The sequence below is a fragment of the Neolamprologus multifasciatus genome, chromosome 5 (assembly GCF_963576455.1).
Source record: "Neolamprologus multifasciatus chromosome 5, fNeoMul1.2, whole genome shotgun sequence".
NCBI lineage: Eukaryota > Metazoa > Chordata > Actinopteri > Cichliformes > Cichlidae > Neolamprologus > Neolamprologus multifasciatus.
In genome coordinates this window covers 30,328,733-30,344,605 of record NC_140443.1, presented here as the reverse complement: position 1 = coordinate 30,344,605, position 15,873 = coordinate 30,328,733, and positions in this window count along the sequence as shown.

The window sequence follows — 15,873 nt, the reverse complement described above, 5'->3', positions numbered from 1 at the left end:
TGGAGCTTACGTAACATTTGAGAAGAGGTGCAATTTTGCCTGCGGTTCAGATTGTCCGTGCACACAAAATATACAGCATGTCTCATACTGATCCTAATCCATAATTCACAACATTTCTTTCTCTCACAGAAGCAATCAGAAAGGCCTTTTTTTCTGTGTTTGGAGAATGCCTTCAGAAGTCAACTAACTTGGCTGCATGCTTTTACTATAACTGGAGCCATTTGTAGGACATATCCATTTTTGAACAAATCTGTGGCAATGTGCAAGTAAAGCCTGGGTTATCTATATTGAACCATATTCTGGCATTGCTTCTGGCATCCTACACATTCTCATTGTGAAAACAGCAGTTACCTTGGTAACAAGCACACCACAATAAGGGCATCTTAGGAGACAAACAAACCGTGCTATGCCATGGAGGCTGGGGCTGTGTGATAGATTTACGTAATCAAGGACATTTACTGTATGGCCACTCTTACCTTGATCTCCAGCATCTCCATGGCAACACTTATGGCAGTTCTGTTACATGGACACATCTGTGTGTCTTCTACAACGCAGCATATAGACACTTAATGCTCACTGACTAAGGCAGATTCATTCCTTGGAGCCTTTCCAGGGTTTAGCTTGGCAAAAAGAATGAAATGAGAGCAGTGACTCTGACACATGTAGTGATAAAGTTTCCTCAGCAGCGTAACTGCTGCCACTGTTTTTTCTCATGCATATATGCCCAAGGCAATCTTGATGGTTCATTCGATGAGTTTGTTCACTTAATCCAACAGATGTTCCTGTGCAGTCACAGCTGTTAGCTTTATTTGGTAAGAGAATACTTGAGAGGACATCTCAGAGCTATTATCCCAATAGAAAGATAATGCACATTCACACATTTGAGCATCTTGCTTTGCTTCAGTGGACTGTGGAGAAAGACACTGTACTTTTGGTTTGCACTTGTCACAGGCTCTTCTGCTGTACTTGCTTTTAGTTGTTGTTGTTGTTGATGATGATGATGATGATATTTGTCACATAGCAGTGGCTGAGACTGTCCTTCCACAGTTGGAACTGTCGGTTTTAACAGGTCAGGAAGCTGGTCTGTCTTCTGCTCATACTTTCTTTATCAAACTCTAGCCTCAGAACTGCTGAGACAAGTGCTGTACAGTTGGTTTCATTAGAGGTCCGTCACATAGTTTGGACATTATAGGATGAAGTGTGTGCTTCACAGTAACAAGGGAGCACTAGCCTCTTACTACAGAAACAGCCTTGGATAAGTGTTGATATCCTATATTCCATTTGCCCGAGAGAAGTGCACCCATCCAAAATCTAATTACCACCACCTTTGCTCCTCATACAGATTAGGTTTGTGGGTATTCCATCAGTTAGAAATTCCATTTTTGATCCATTATTATTTATTCTCTGTTTTTTCTGATATAGTGGCATTTTAATTGATTTAAGTTGTTTGCTTTTGCTTTTTTATTGTTTGTTTGAATCCTGATTAATTTTAAGAAAACAAACATCGTAAAACAGGAAATGACTTTAACGTTAAACTTTATTTAAACAGATATTTAATCTCATTTGAACATGCACCTACCCTTAAAGCATTATATACTAAAACAAATGACATATAAAATTGATACTTTCTGTTTTTAAAAAAAATAAATTACATAAATAAAATCAGCACTCGCATGGAAAAGGCAAATCCACCTCACATTCATTAACACCTTCAAGTCCATAAAGTTAAAGTGGTCCAGATTAGGTGCCAAATGCTGGAACCTGCACAGGGAGTGATAGGTGGAAGCAGCTGTATTTAATCCTCTTATATTTAGTCTGCTGCTCTCTTTGCTACTCAAGTGTGTGGTGTCATCATGCCAAGAGCTGAAGAGCTCTTGTGAAAGAGAGACATGACACTCAAAGAGCCCTGGGTTTATGGGAGACTTATGTAATGCCAAAGATGGCAGTTGTGCTGTCCCTGCTCCCATCGAGCCAATCAGCAGCTGAGCTGAGAAGCATATGAACCAGTTGTGTTGTTCCCTTGACGAAAGTACAGAGTTAATGTGTCTGAGAACTTCAGCTGTGTGGTGGCAGACAAAACTGTTATAAACCTGTTATAATAGCAGATGAGTAAGTAAATGTCTTTAAAGTTTTTCTCCCTTGACAATATACACAATGGTAATTACTGGGTATTTGTTTTAGTTCTGCATCCTTGTGTCTATTTCAATTAAAGTCATGGTTCTTGCCCAGTTCACATGGTCTAGAAGTTTGGTCTTTGTGTTTCCAAAATGACAGCCGAGAGGTTAAACTTGATTCTCTTGTGCCTTCAAAACAAGCTGTGAGTCTCATATGGGATTTATAACATTCTCCAAACTAGTAGAGCTAAGTCATTAGACTGTAATATGATCAGCTACAAGTGACATAGGTTGGGAAAACTCCCAAACCCTTGCGATTAAAGATGTCTGAGGGTTCGTTTTTCATAGCAGATTGTTTAAAATGTGCACAAATTGCCAACATGGTCTACAAATTTGTTAAAAAGCAAATAGCACAGCACATAACTGTAGACACAGTATGCCTTATATAATGTCTTATATCATCCTAAATTCATTACAATATTAAATGAAAAAATCTGTATGGATCGTTATGTTAATGTGCATTAGCATAGTGTTTTCAGCTTGGTCTCAGAGTTTATGGAGAAAACAAGAACAAGATTAATTTGTGCAAACCTTTATTATGCTTCAAGTTTTAACACAGAGCTACATCTAAAAAGTCCACAGATGTCATCACCTCTACATGTGGTGAAATTCAAGCACAGTGGTAACTAAGTAAAAAGAGCTTCCTGATATGCGTTTAATGTTGTTAAGAGGTGTATATTTACTGAAACCCTAACCAAGTAGCAAACTGTACGGAAATGCTAAAAGTAAAAATTATCCCTGACCTTGAGTCTCAGATGCTTGACATTTGATAAGTCTCTTTCACAGCATTCACAACTGCCTATATTTAATCACAGTCACATTTTAATGTGTTATACTGCTTATAAATTAGGAAAATTATCACTTTTTGTCCCTGTGGACCTTTACATATGTTTGTTCCTGACCACTACAATCTTTGTTAGTAGGGGTGTAGTGAATGGGCTGATTCTTCATCCCTCTTTCATGCACCATTTAATAAAACCCACAAAAGGCCATGCTTGCCAGAGAGCTGTCAATGTTCTTGGTCTGTGAAACATCAACAAAGAGTGCCTTCTGTAATTGAAATGGATTTGTTTGCTATACATATAGGCTTTCACACTTGAACACATTTTACAATTCCAAGCAGTATCTTAGTAATCAGAACCTTCCACTCTGTGGAAGTAAAATGAGTTACAGTCTAAGCTTCAGGCCCCGAAGACACGACTAAATTGGTTTTACGACAGCGACAACATGTAGAATTATTCTGTCGTGAAGCTGTTGTCTAACACGATCATTTTGAGGTGCTGCATTAATACACTGTCAGCGTAAAATATGTCTGTTGTATGCCATTTTCCTGACTTGTTTGCACTGTGTAGTTTGACAATGATCTGGCTGAGAACACGCTGGAGGCCTGCAAGTGATGCAAGGAAACATTTAGCCCAGATCTGTTGTCAGAAATGACAAATGAGGAGCACATTTTCTCCAATATCTTAAAATCAGCATGTGTTTGTGCATACCAAATGTACAATGACCAAAGAAGCTCAGTACAGCGTGTCTGCTTGGAGGAAATACCTGTGAGCAAACCAACTTTCTCTGAAAGCAAAACAATGACAAGATAATGAAGCAGAACAAGACAGAGAATAAAGGTCAGTGTTTGAATCGAAGAACAGACATTTAGAGAATGTCTAAGAGAATACAACAAGCCACTGAATACATTTCTGTAGGGTGTTTTTTGTCTCCACTATCTCATATTGTTGTTCTCAGTGTCCCAGCAAGTCAATCTTAACAGAGTCATCTTTTGAGTTAAATTGCAAAGTGGAATATATAAGAACAGAAGCAAATATTATCTACTCACAGCGGTAAAAGCACGAGGAAGTCCATGCACACGTTTGATATGAATAAACATGGCAGCTGGTGGAGAGCTGAGTTTATTGGCTGCAGTAAAGGCAGTGTTTTAATTGGCTCACATGAAGAACAACAACATTTTGTGACAGCACAGTGGGCAGGTTGAGTTGGAACATACAAATGAGGCAGCGCAGACCTCTGCTCTTCTGTTTGTTTATCATCTTCGGATGCAGGCCTGGATGAAAGGAGAGCGGAGCTGTCCGCGGTGCTGAACCCGCAGCTGCGCAAAGTTAAATCTTTGTTCGTCACATTATTGTGTTTCTTGTGATGTGAGGAAGAAAATCGAACGAATAACAACAGCTTGATAAAAAAAAAAAAAAAAGTATGAATTTCATGAATGTTAATTTCATTTGTCCATTCAGTGGGAAAATTCATTTTTATTTGCTTTACCCAAAATTGTGCCAGCTGCTGATTATGTTTTTATTTTTTATTTATTTTTCTCATTCAGTCGCCCCACCACAGACTGTGTGTGGGGGCTACTTAACATTCCTTTCTTTCTGAGGGGGGGGGGGGCGTCTCAATAATCACCTGAGCAGCTACGAGTTACAGCTACAGCATACTGCAGTGTTTGCATGATATGAGGGCTTCTTGAATTAGGATCAGCCAAGCAGTGAGCATCTGAGACTGCATGAAAGTTTTGTTTATGAAATATTTATAGTGCACAATAAATTTAGAAACAACTCAAATAGATTATAAGCTAAGCTAAGAACAACAGATGGGTTCTGAATATAGAATTTTGAGACTTGGACTACATGTTCAAGCCTTTGCTTGTCCAGATTTTTGCTTTATTATTGGAAACCGTTTCAATGGAGAACAGATGAACAACCTTACTCTATGTCCTCTAAACTCCCCGAGGAGACAAACTCTTTTTAATAGAAGAAGTAGTGAACTTCAATGCTACCATAATTCACAAAAAAAAAAAAAAATTCAAAATAAGAGAACGATGAGGTTGAGAAGAATAAGAGAGCAGAAAATACAAGAGATAACTGATCAGTGGAAAGAAGATAAATGAATGCCAACAAAGAGAACTTAATAAAGTGGCTGTTCAAAAGCTGAGCATTTAGGAAAAGTCTTTGAATGCTGATGTTCTGAACTTAACAAGAATTATACCGTTTCTGAGTTTGGATACATCTGCTGCTACATATCCATGTAGTTCACTAAGCATGTGCTCAATAGTGAATTTTAACAGGATAGTTCTGAGGACAAAATGTGAATCTTATGTCCAACTGGTGTAAAGGATTAAATAACATTCAGCTCTAAAAATGCAGAATCTTCATGGAGGTCATAAAAGTAGTTATACATGTGTACAAAGGATGGGAACATCCTTAGTCATCATGAGATGGTCACGATATCAAATATTAAAATTAAAAAAGAAAGCCAAAGTCTGGCCAGAGGACAAGTCTTGAGAGTGCAAGTAATCAGGTAATTAAGATTCATCAAATGAAGTCTGCATACATTTTGATGCCAGTCTACCTTTTAGCTGCCTGCGACCACCTAACCCCACAGCCATGCCAGCCCAAAAGTAAGAATAGTATTATTCTAAAGATGAAATGACTTATATAAACCTACAGAGACAGACATCAGTGAACAGATTTTTAAAATATGTTGAGATGATTTCACAATTGCAGGGCATTTCTAGGAGAGCCCTCGTGGTACTAAAATGTCCAAATGTCCAAAGCAATTCAAGAGGTTTCTCCCGTAGATCTTTTCAGTGGTAACAGGAGACGAGCGTTCCCTCAACCAATCTTCCCATCCATCCTGAAATCCTAAAATTATTCTCATGAGTTTGGCGGAAAAGCTTTTGGATTTAATTTATCAGTTTATCATGGAAATGTCATTTCACAGTGACTGGGTTTTGTCTGTCTAGCAGCATCAGGAAATGAAGTCTCATTCTCACTGTGGTTAATGAACCAGATTTTCTGGCATTAGTCTGCACTAAGTATCTGCATTTACTGTAATCATTAGAGAATATAGGACACACAGTGGCATGCTAGATGAGCTGTAACCACACTCTGTTATGCAAAGATAAAATGTGATTCGCGATAATAAAACAGCATCAGATTGCAGATGTCAAAATGTACTTTTTCTTTATTATTAGAAATGATTCTTCCAGGTTGCCTCAGGTTGCCTTAGTATGCAGTGCGTGATATGAAATATTTTTAAGGTTCTTTGAAATTCATTATGCGCCGCACATAGTTATTACTGGGAAGGAATATTTAGAGAACTGCAATGTTCAGCTTTCTTCACTTTGCCACCTGATTTATTCCTGAAAACTTTCTATGCAAGTGAAACTGAGTATTTCATTGAGCATCCCATGAGACAAGCAACAAGTCAGGATAATTTTGAGATTATTAGATATTTTTAGTCTGGTATTGTGTATCAGTGTTGTGTACTTGGCCAGAAAGTAGAATATGTCGCTTACTCTTTTTATTTAGGGGTGTTGGGAACGTGATTCGAGGTTCAACACCTTAATTCAATACCAAAATTATGCTTGATTTAGACAGTCCCATCAACCATGAATGGGGCATAAATGTATATGTATATATTTCTGTAAATGCCTTATAATATAATCAGCATTTATTAACTGGTAGTAAGGCAGTATAACAATTATTACATAATTGTAATTAAAAAAAATGATTGGTTCAGGAAATGAATGAAATCCATATTAATATCACTGTAAAAAGACATTAACTCTAAATTTTTTGTCAGTGTTTATTATCAGCTTTTTTATTTGTTGTTTTCTTAAAAATAGCACATACTCTATTACAAATGTCTGATCATACAGTGAAAAATATTTTTCCTGCTGGATTAAGCTCATTGTTAGAAATGAGGGTGGTATCAGCGGCAAACTTTAACAGCTTAGCACACTGGGAGTAGGGAACTCTGTGTCTCCAACCGCTACGAACCCTCAGATCAACTGACACGCGGATGCTTTAACTACCATTTGGAAAGGCTTATCATGCTGAGGTACTAAAATGCTAAAAATGAATAAGTGTCAGGTGTGTGCAAACAGTTATAAGTCAAACAGTCTCTCACATTCACCTGCCTTTTTGGTTTTGATTTATTAGAATAATAAATGCATTATTTATTTTTTATTGCTTTTTTCATTTTTTTTTTTTTTGAAAATCTGCCCCCTACATCTGCAAATTTGAGTCAGAACAACAAGAGTTAAACTGATTACACCTGAATGATCAAGCGAAAGATGGTTAAACATACAGCTGAGGGGGTTTATTGATTAGCTGACTAAATGGTTCATCGAGAGAATCCACAGCTAAAAAGGTGCAGCACAAAAACACAGAGAATAACAAGCAAGGGCTCATATTCAACAGTGTGATACCTTTTGAAGGCAGTCCTTCTTTTTCCTATCTTGAAAAATGTATGTTTCCTGGCTCTTTGATTCTCAGTTCCCGGAAGCAGAAGTCCTCAGGCTGCTGTGTACCACACATTCTCCTTTGTAAAAGCAGAACCAGCAGCCAGCTACTGTACTGCAGCACAAATACAAACATATATCCTTTGAAATGTACTTGAGATGAGCTCGTGTCCAGCAAAGGCAGTCTTTCGACAGAGAAACAATGCAGTGTGTTTTTGTGAAATTATTACCTCATGAATCATATGTGTGTTACTGCAGAATTATCGTTCATCTGTGCTGCTGTTCTCCAGAGCCGATGAGCCCCTATGAAAGCAAAACTATATTAAAAACAAATATCGGGAGACAGAGGTAGACAAATGTGAGACAGAAATCTATCCAGCTGGAGGGGGCAGACGTCCTCGCAAAGTCAGATCTGCCCTTGCACTTTGATTTTATTTTTGCAAAAATCTGGGGATACAGAGCTATATTCCAATATTGTTTTTTGTTTCTTTTTTATTTATTTTTGTTTCTCTTTTTTGTGCGAGAGAAGAAGCCAAGTAAATGAACACAAAACTCCCATCTCACAGTACCAGAAGCCAGATTCACAAATTGCTGAAGGCATTCTGGAATAAACAAGAAGAACAGGTTGCTCTGCCAAGTCTAAATGCCTGTTGTCTTGTGTAGACTCAGTAAAATCATTGTTTACTGTCTTGCACCTCAGTTTAAAGCAGAGCTGTGACCATCAGTGTCGGATGTGGCAGACATAGCAGTAGGCTGATGACTGCGAAGGAGCAAAAGTCGATGATGTGTGTTGCAGAGCTGTTGCATTAGATTGCACTGGTTGTAGCTAGGCGTAGCTTATGAACTAGCAACAAAATGCATATCTGTCTTGGCGATATGTGCGCTTACAATCAGGAAACAGTAATGCGTTGTTAATGAAAGGGGAGCTTCTGCAGCAGAGCATATTATCTCGCAGTTTCATCATTTTTTCATACCTTTGTAATTCAACAAAAATACCGTATGACCCGACTCTCTGTTCACACTGTTAAAGCCCAAGTGTCTGAATCTATGTGTTGAAATGAGAGCATTTTCAAGGTATTTTTAAGACTTCATTTCAAGAAACATGGCCTATTGTGTAAAAGCAAGAGCCAGCAGTGGAGGCTGTAATTACTGCATGTAGCTTTAAAAGTACACCATTGAGGATGTAACAGAGAGTAAAGTCAGTGTTTAAAAAAATCAGCATCAGATACTGCTATTGTTTCTCTTGGGCAACCTTTTTTTTTTTTTAGCTTTTATCTCTGTTGAGGTCTCCTGCAATTCCAGAGGAACAGATCTGGCTCCTCTTTTAGCTGTTAAATGCTGCACTGTTTGCTGTATGCACATCTGTTGTTTGTTTCTAAATGGTTTATCAAAGCTTTAAACATTGATCTGCTGCTTCAGGTGAAGCTAATGAATGCAGAGGGTCTGAAAGACACTAAAAGGCTTCTAGATCTGAGAGAAACTAACAGCGACACCCCCATCACCCATCCCCGAGGACAAGTATATGCAAAGCTTAAGCGAAACAGGCCCAAATGCAGAAATTCAGCAGGTACAAAAATACAGATAAGAGTGAAAGCATCCTCAATGTCCCCCCCAAAAAAGTAAATACAGAACACGAACAGAAGCAGAGTGGTCTATATGCAGTTCAACAGCAGGCAAAAAGCTTTGACTCAAACTAAAAAAGTGGCACACTCGACTCAAAAATCTATATCAAGCATGCTGGCATTGCTTTTGAGCCTCTGAAATGGGGGACTATATATAAAAATGGGTGTAATCCAAAAGCAGAAAATGTAATATTTATGTAAACTTCCTTGAATCAAAGCTGAAAGTTTGACTGATTTAAATTCCACTGTGAAGTTGTATAAAGGGAAAACTGTCAGGGTCCAAATGCTCATATGGCAACTGTAGTGATATAATAGCAGTACTGGGGGAAAGCAACTCAGAGCACAATCATTCCAAATCAGGCCTTTACCTCCTGTCACATGTTTCTTTTTGTATATGTTTCTCTTGTTGGAGGTTTTATTTAGAATATTGTGCTAACATAAATGGACTGATTCTTATATAGCACTTTCTTACTCTCCCAAAGAACTCAAAGCACTTTATACAATACGCCTCATTCACCAATTCATACAAGACTTATTTCTATGCAGAAGTGCTTTCTATCTAGTATTGACACATTTATGCATCAGAGAGCAACTTGGGGTTAGTACTGTGCACAAGGATATTTGGCATGCACACTCAAGTAGCCAGGGATCAAACCATCTACCTTCCAATTAGTAAACAACCTGCTGTATTGCCTGTGCTACAGCAACCCCAAACAGCTTGAGCCTCTCTCATTTCTTTAGCCGACAACTTGGTATATCTCAGCAAGTGTGTCCTAAAAAAACTAGACCTGACGCAGGACCTAAGAGGCCCTTCAGTTGATCCATCTATTGTTCACCAGCTTGACAATGATCCCAAACACTCTAGCAGAGCAGTAAAAACATACATGGAGAGAAAAGACACAGTGATCATGGATTGGCCTCCCCAGATCCCAGACCTCAATATTATGCATTTATTTATTTACATATTTGTAATGCATTTCCCTTAATGCTACTGTCAGTCTTGCTTATGTCATTTGCATAGAGTTTATTATTCCCAGTGGGCTTGTCACTTCAAGCTTTTGTAGCAGTTTAACTAGCTGACACTATTTAAAAAATCAGAGTGCAGCTCTCAAAATGTTTACAGAAAATTATGTAATAAATTAATAATAGTTGTAGCTATCTCCTCACTCCAAAGCTTGCAAGTTTCACTTGCAGGCTTTGTCTTTGCTGTCACTCTTAAAATAATTAGTAAAATCACTGATGCTTGGAAGGATATTTACTTGTCCACTATTAAATTATAGCTTCCGTTCTTCATGTACTTTCTTGTCACTTTGTTGTATAATATTAACAGGTCTAAGGATGACGAAATAAACCAAATAAGTTATGGATAAAGATCAATTAATGAGGGAAATATTCTGCAATGAATATGGCCTAAGAAATCAAATACATCTTTTCTTAAATTTGGTAAAAAGGAAAGAACAAAATTAAAATAATGGAAGAAATAATGGATTTCAAGTGAATGCATGCCTACTCAATGATTGACGGGTCATTTTTTTTTCTTTTCTGTTTTTTTTCTCTTTAGTAATAAGAAGTGAGATTGTGTGAAGCAAGGTGTCAATGAAGCTGGAACACCGAGTCCAACAAAACCATGAGCGGCAACACGGCCAACACAGCACTCAGAATGAAAGCACAGCTGGAGTGTCTGTCGGTCGTGCTGTGCCGTGAAATAGGCGATGTTCATCACCAATTACTGTGAAACCATCTGGTGTCATCTGCAGTTTGACGTTAATGCCAGCTGACTGCATAAATGCATGAAATGATAAATTCTCATGGTCAGTAAATGTGGGACCAGAGGGCGGAGCACATGTATATAATAGATTCACAGAGTTGTCGGTGACCCAAAAGCAGCTTACAGTATGATGTTTATTTCTGGGACTATATCTGGTTTATATCGGTTTATATCTCGGACTCTCCACCATTTGACCTTAGAACTGAAGAAGCTTCTCGGATGAGAGGTGAAACGTCTTCAAGCAACTTAAAGAAGTCCAGACGCTTTTCTTTGCAAGCTCCTTTGCATACAGTATGACAGCACATCGACTCTTCTGACTGTAGCTGTGCCCTTTAAAGACCACTGCAGATCCGATGTTAAACAGTAGAATTTGATTTGTAGCCTCTCCCGCTACAACAGTGATTACCACAGAGGCGGTGGTACGCGGTTACTGATAAAACTTGACATTTACTCTGGATGTTCAAAGGAGAGCTATTCTATGTTTTATCACACTGTTATAGAGGGGAGTGTGGCCAAAGATTTGAGGTAATCCCTCTGGGGCAAAAGCATGGGCATCAAATTGCTCTAAATACTTGGTTGCAGATAGTTTTTTCTGCTCTTGTTTCTTTAGAGTGGAAATATCTGTAAAATTTTCCAGCACGTGGCTTTTGTGCACCAGTTTAGCTCGCTGGGCTAAGCGAGCAACCCATATGTCGTAAGGCCTGGGTTTAAATTTGTTTTTTGTTTTTTAGTGTGTAACTTCACCCTGGTCTTTCTTTGAGCTTATCTTTCTATTATCCATTAACAATAAAGACCAAAAAAGCACAACAAATATATATTTAAAGTTCTATGCAGATTGGAGTCAGCTGAGTTATGGTTCCAATTCAAGTGCATTATCCTAGCTACGGTGGCTGCTGTAGCACAAACAAGCCAAGAGAGTTCAAAAACATTACATTCAGAACATACCCCATAATGGCACAAGCCGGTCACCATGTTTCCAATAAATTTTGTACACACTATATTTTAACATGTTTGAATAATATCAATGCTTACCAGTAAACCTAAATGTAAATAAACAGATAAGGTAAATAAACAATCAGTTAAATACGTTGCAATATTTTTCACTTTTATTCCAGATTCACCTTAAAAAGTCTGGCCTCCATTTATCAGTACTGAGTATACTCAAATAGTGGCTCCAGACCAGATTGCCCAGTGGTTTTTTTTGTTTGTTTGTTTGTTTGTTTGTTTGTTTGTTTGTTGTGTATAGTCTATCAGCCTACTCTTTACCTCAGCTGCCAATGCTGGGTGAGAAGTGCCCACCTTTATTTACTCTGGGAGAGGCCGTAGAACTTTGTCAAAGGATTCAATGAGTAGGTGAAGCTTCTTATCAATGACAGCCATACTGAGGATTAGTTGTTGAGGATTAGCTGAACAGTGGCACTGTTACCCTCTGTTAGCTGCTGTTATCTATGATAATGTTAGCTTATAACCAGCTGTTGTTGACATTTAGCTGGCTCTTGTCAGCTGAGATGGGAGGTCACATGTCTAACCTGCTGGCAATAAAAAATGTTACAATAATAATAAACAATAATTGGGACTAAATAAGCATGTTACTGTGCATGTTCATTTGTGTTAGAACACTGACTTCAGTTTACAAGATGAGGCTTAAAGTGAGGAGGAAGAGGACCGCGTTTTTTAATTATGTCCGTAGTGTTGTCTCTTCCCTTTGCATTTTGAACAAAAGATGATGGGGACCCCTCCTCAGCAGAGAAAACAAGAAAAATCTTTATAGTGAGTCCCTGTACAACGCATCCACTTAACACACTGGTTACTGCTACAACTACACATGTTTCTTTTCCAGCTATTTATTAATGAGTGACTTTGTGTATATATATATATATATATATATATATATATATATATATATATATATATATATATATATATATATATCGTACTATTCTTAGTTAGCGTATTGTCTGTCTTGTTAATGTTGGCTTATAATGGAGCACTGTAGCAAAACAAATAATTTCCCCCAGGGATCAATAAAGTATTCTGATTCTGATTCTGAAGATGATGTTTTTGTAAAAGGTGATCATGCAGCATGCAAATATGTAAAGCTTGTTCTCTTCTCCTCCACCTTAGCTGTTAAACATATAAACATGGTTGCTTCCATAAACTTCAAACCCAATCCTATGGAATTTTACATTAATTATAAGTCTATGAGAATCCCTCAAGCCAATCTCAGTCTAAGGTAGGGTAGCCAGTCTGTCACAGGGCTAACATGGAGTGACAACCCACCAAAGCCCAGTACAAGGTAAATATTTTGAACTGTGAAAAATGCAAAGTGACTCTGCTCGAGACCAAGGATAAATATATGGAGTTAGAAATGAGCATAATAGGTCGTCTTCAAGGTGGTATTCTGCTTTCCTCTTGTCGAGAGTTATTGTTCTCTCAGTAAGAAATATGTGGGCCTGACAGTATGTCATCCACATTTTGCCAGCCGAAGTACACCAGCACAAAGCAACAAGCTCCGTTATTAGACTAAACTGACAGTCCTGTGTTATTCAGCCTGACAATGGGCCTCTTACAAGACATTGGTATTCTTAGCATAAATCCCTTTGAAGTTTGCTCACATGTGTCTTTCTAGGGCTGTTTACGAGGAGCACATCTGTAAAATTTGATAGCTATATATATCTATGCTCTTAAAATCGCTGCTTCATTTGATTCATTCATAAAAAACATATCAAAGAGTTACAATAGTAAAGCAAGGCAGTGTTTGATATGTTTGGAGGGTCTAGCGTGGAATCCTTCAAACCACTCTCATTGACAGGCCCTCGTGTTTTTGTACGGTACCAGATTTGGTGATGCAGTCTGCAATTATTTTGAGGTCATGAGTCACAGCAGCTCTATAGTGAAGAGCTTTATGTAAACGCTGACGTCAGTGTTTGGCCTCTGGTTGCATGTAATTGTTGCTGTTGTCCACTTTAATGGGAGGCAGGAGGAGAGCAAACACTCTGGGTCCTTTGATGGGTCATTGTCTCTGTCCTCCCATTCTTGCAGTCTCTCTCCATCCATAAGCTCTCACCATAACTCGAACTAACAACTTATTTTCACTGCACTGGCTGGCGCCTATGCTTGAAAGATAGTCTTTTTAATTACACTCTCTGTTTTGTAACTATCTTCTCTCCCAGAGGAATTTGTTGGAAAAGTGTCAGAGTGAGCCCGCTTCAGGCTAGAGTTTAACACAAGCCTTAATGTGTCTAAATATGTGTTGATTTATGTGGCGCTAGTGATTACACCCATGTTTAATTTTCTCAGCTTTGTTTTACGATCCCTGCAATCATCTCCTTAATATATGTGTAGCAATAAAATTGCTTCTCCTTTGCTGACTTATTACTCTAGATATGTAATCAGTATCCAGTGCCAACTCACCCAATCTCATTTTTCCATCATTAACTTGTTTATTTTATTGTGAAAAGACAATAAATTGTGGCAAATTTTCCAAATATAGGAGCTTAAAGGAGTATAAAAAAAATCTATTAATTATTAAAACCTGAAATCATATTTGACTTTTGCCTGAATGAATTAAAACTAAAAATATGTTACAGCACAAGAAGAAGAGAAGGGCCTCTATTTGCTTTCAGATGCGCCCGGTGCAGCTGTTGTACAACATCCCGAATTTTATGTTGTGAATGCCGGACTTTTCATCAAAACGAAAACCCACGAGGACCATCTCTGTGGTGTTCCCGGAAAAAAACACTCTTGCAGTTTGTATGGTAGCTTTTCATCAGAAGGCTGGGACAATGTTTGCACACTAGGGTGCTCCTGGTGGTGCAGAATAGCCTCATATTCCTTGGCTACTAATCAGCTAGGCACAATAATTATCAGACAAAATGACTCGCTAGATTGCTTCCCATATCAGTACAGCTGCACCACCATGTTTAACAGTTAGCAACAGACATTGAGATCACCCCAAGTGTAAGGTTTATAAAGGTTTATAATTGATACAGTGTACACACACACACACACACAGACACACACGATTAATTGACATTGCCTGCCCTGAAATGGCTCTCTATGTTCTACTTAGCACTAAAGTAATTGGGGACAGATGTCAGCGACAATACAGCAAACAAGTTATAACTTGTACTATCAGGGTTTCAAAATGTGGAACCATTGCTAATGCAAAAATACATACAAATATTACTACGTGTTGCACTAGTCACTCATGTTCTGTCTTAATATGAGTTACAAGAGAATATCAAACCACTTGTGCATGTTAAATCTAACTTAGCAGAATAAAAGATAGAGCAACTAATAGAAATCAACAATACTTTGGTATTTAAAAAGTATAACAGAGGACTTGTACGTGACAGTGGTCAGTTGTGATAAACACACAGAGAAAAGAGATTGACTGTACAGCTAATTTTACAATATGTCATATTACTGTTTTCCCAGGTCAACACAACTTAATATACGTTTTCAAATAGCGTCACAATGTCTTTTTTTACTTAACACTCTGTAAATAACTGCTGCTACACGGTGCATTGTTCAAACTGTAGACTGTTTAGCATTTGATTTTAAATATCTTATTTGATTTTTACTCTAAAGGCTTAGCCTAAGCATCCAATTAATGTAAAATTGCTTTTTTTTAATGCAAGCTCTACTCTATACAGCATGTACAGTTTAAAATTTGAGCTAACTCTATGCTAAAAAACTAACACAGCCTGGATTAAAACTAAAAGAAAGGGTGCAGTTTCCATTATGAGAGCTGGCATCTGAACAACAAAACACAGTTAAAGACGTTTCGAGACACAAATTCAAATTATGTGAAGGACTTGTTAGCATAATGTGGGAAAGAACGGGCCTGTTGTGAATGCTTTATGTAATAGTCACCCAGCACTGCCACTCCACAGATGGTCCAGGAGAGGTAGGCAGTTGTACCAGCACATCTATTTCCACATAGCAGCAATAAGAGCTCTTATCCCTCTCTGCAAACCCACACTCTGACAGGAGGCTGAGGCACTTGACGAGCAGCAGCGAGGCCAGATACTGTGATTAAAAATGGATGCTTAT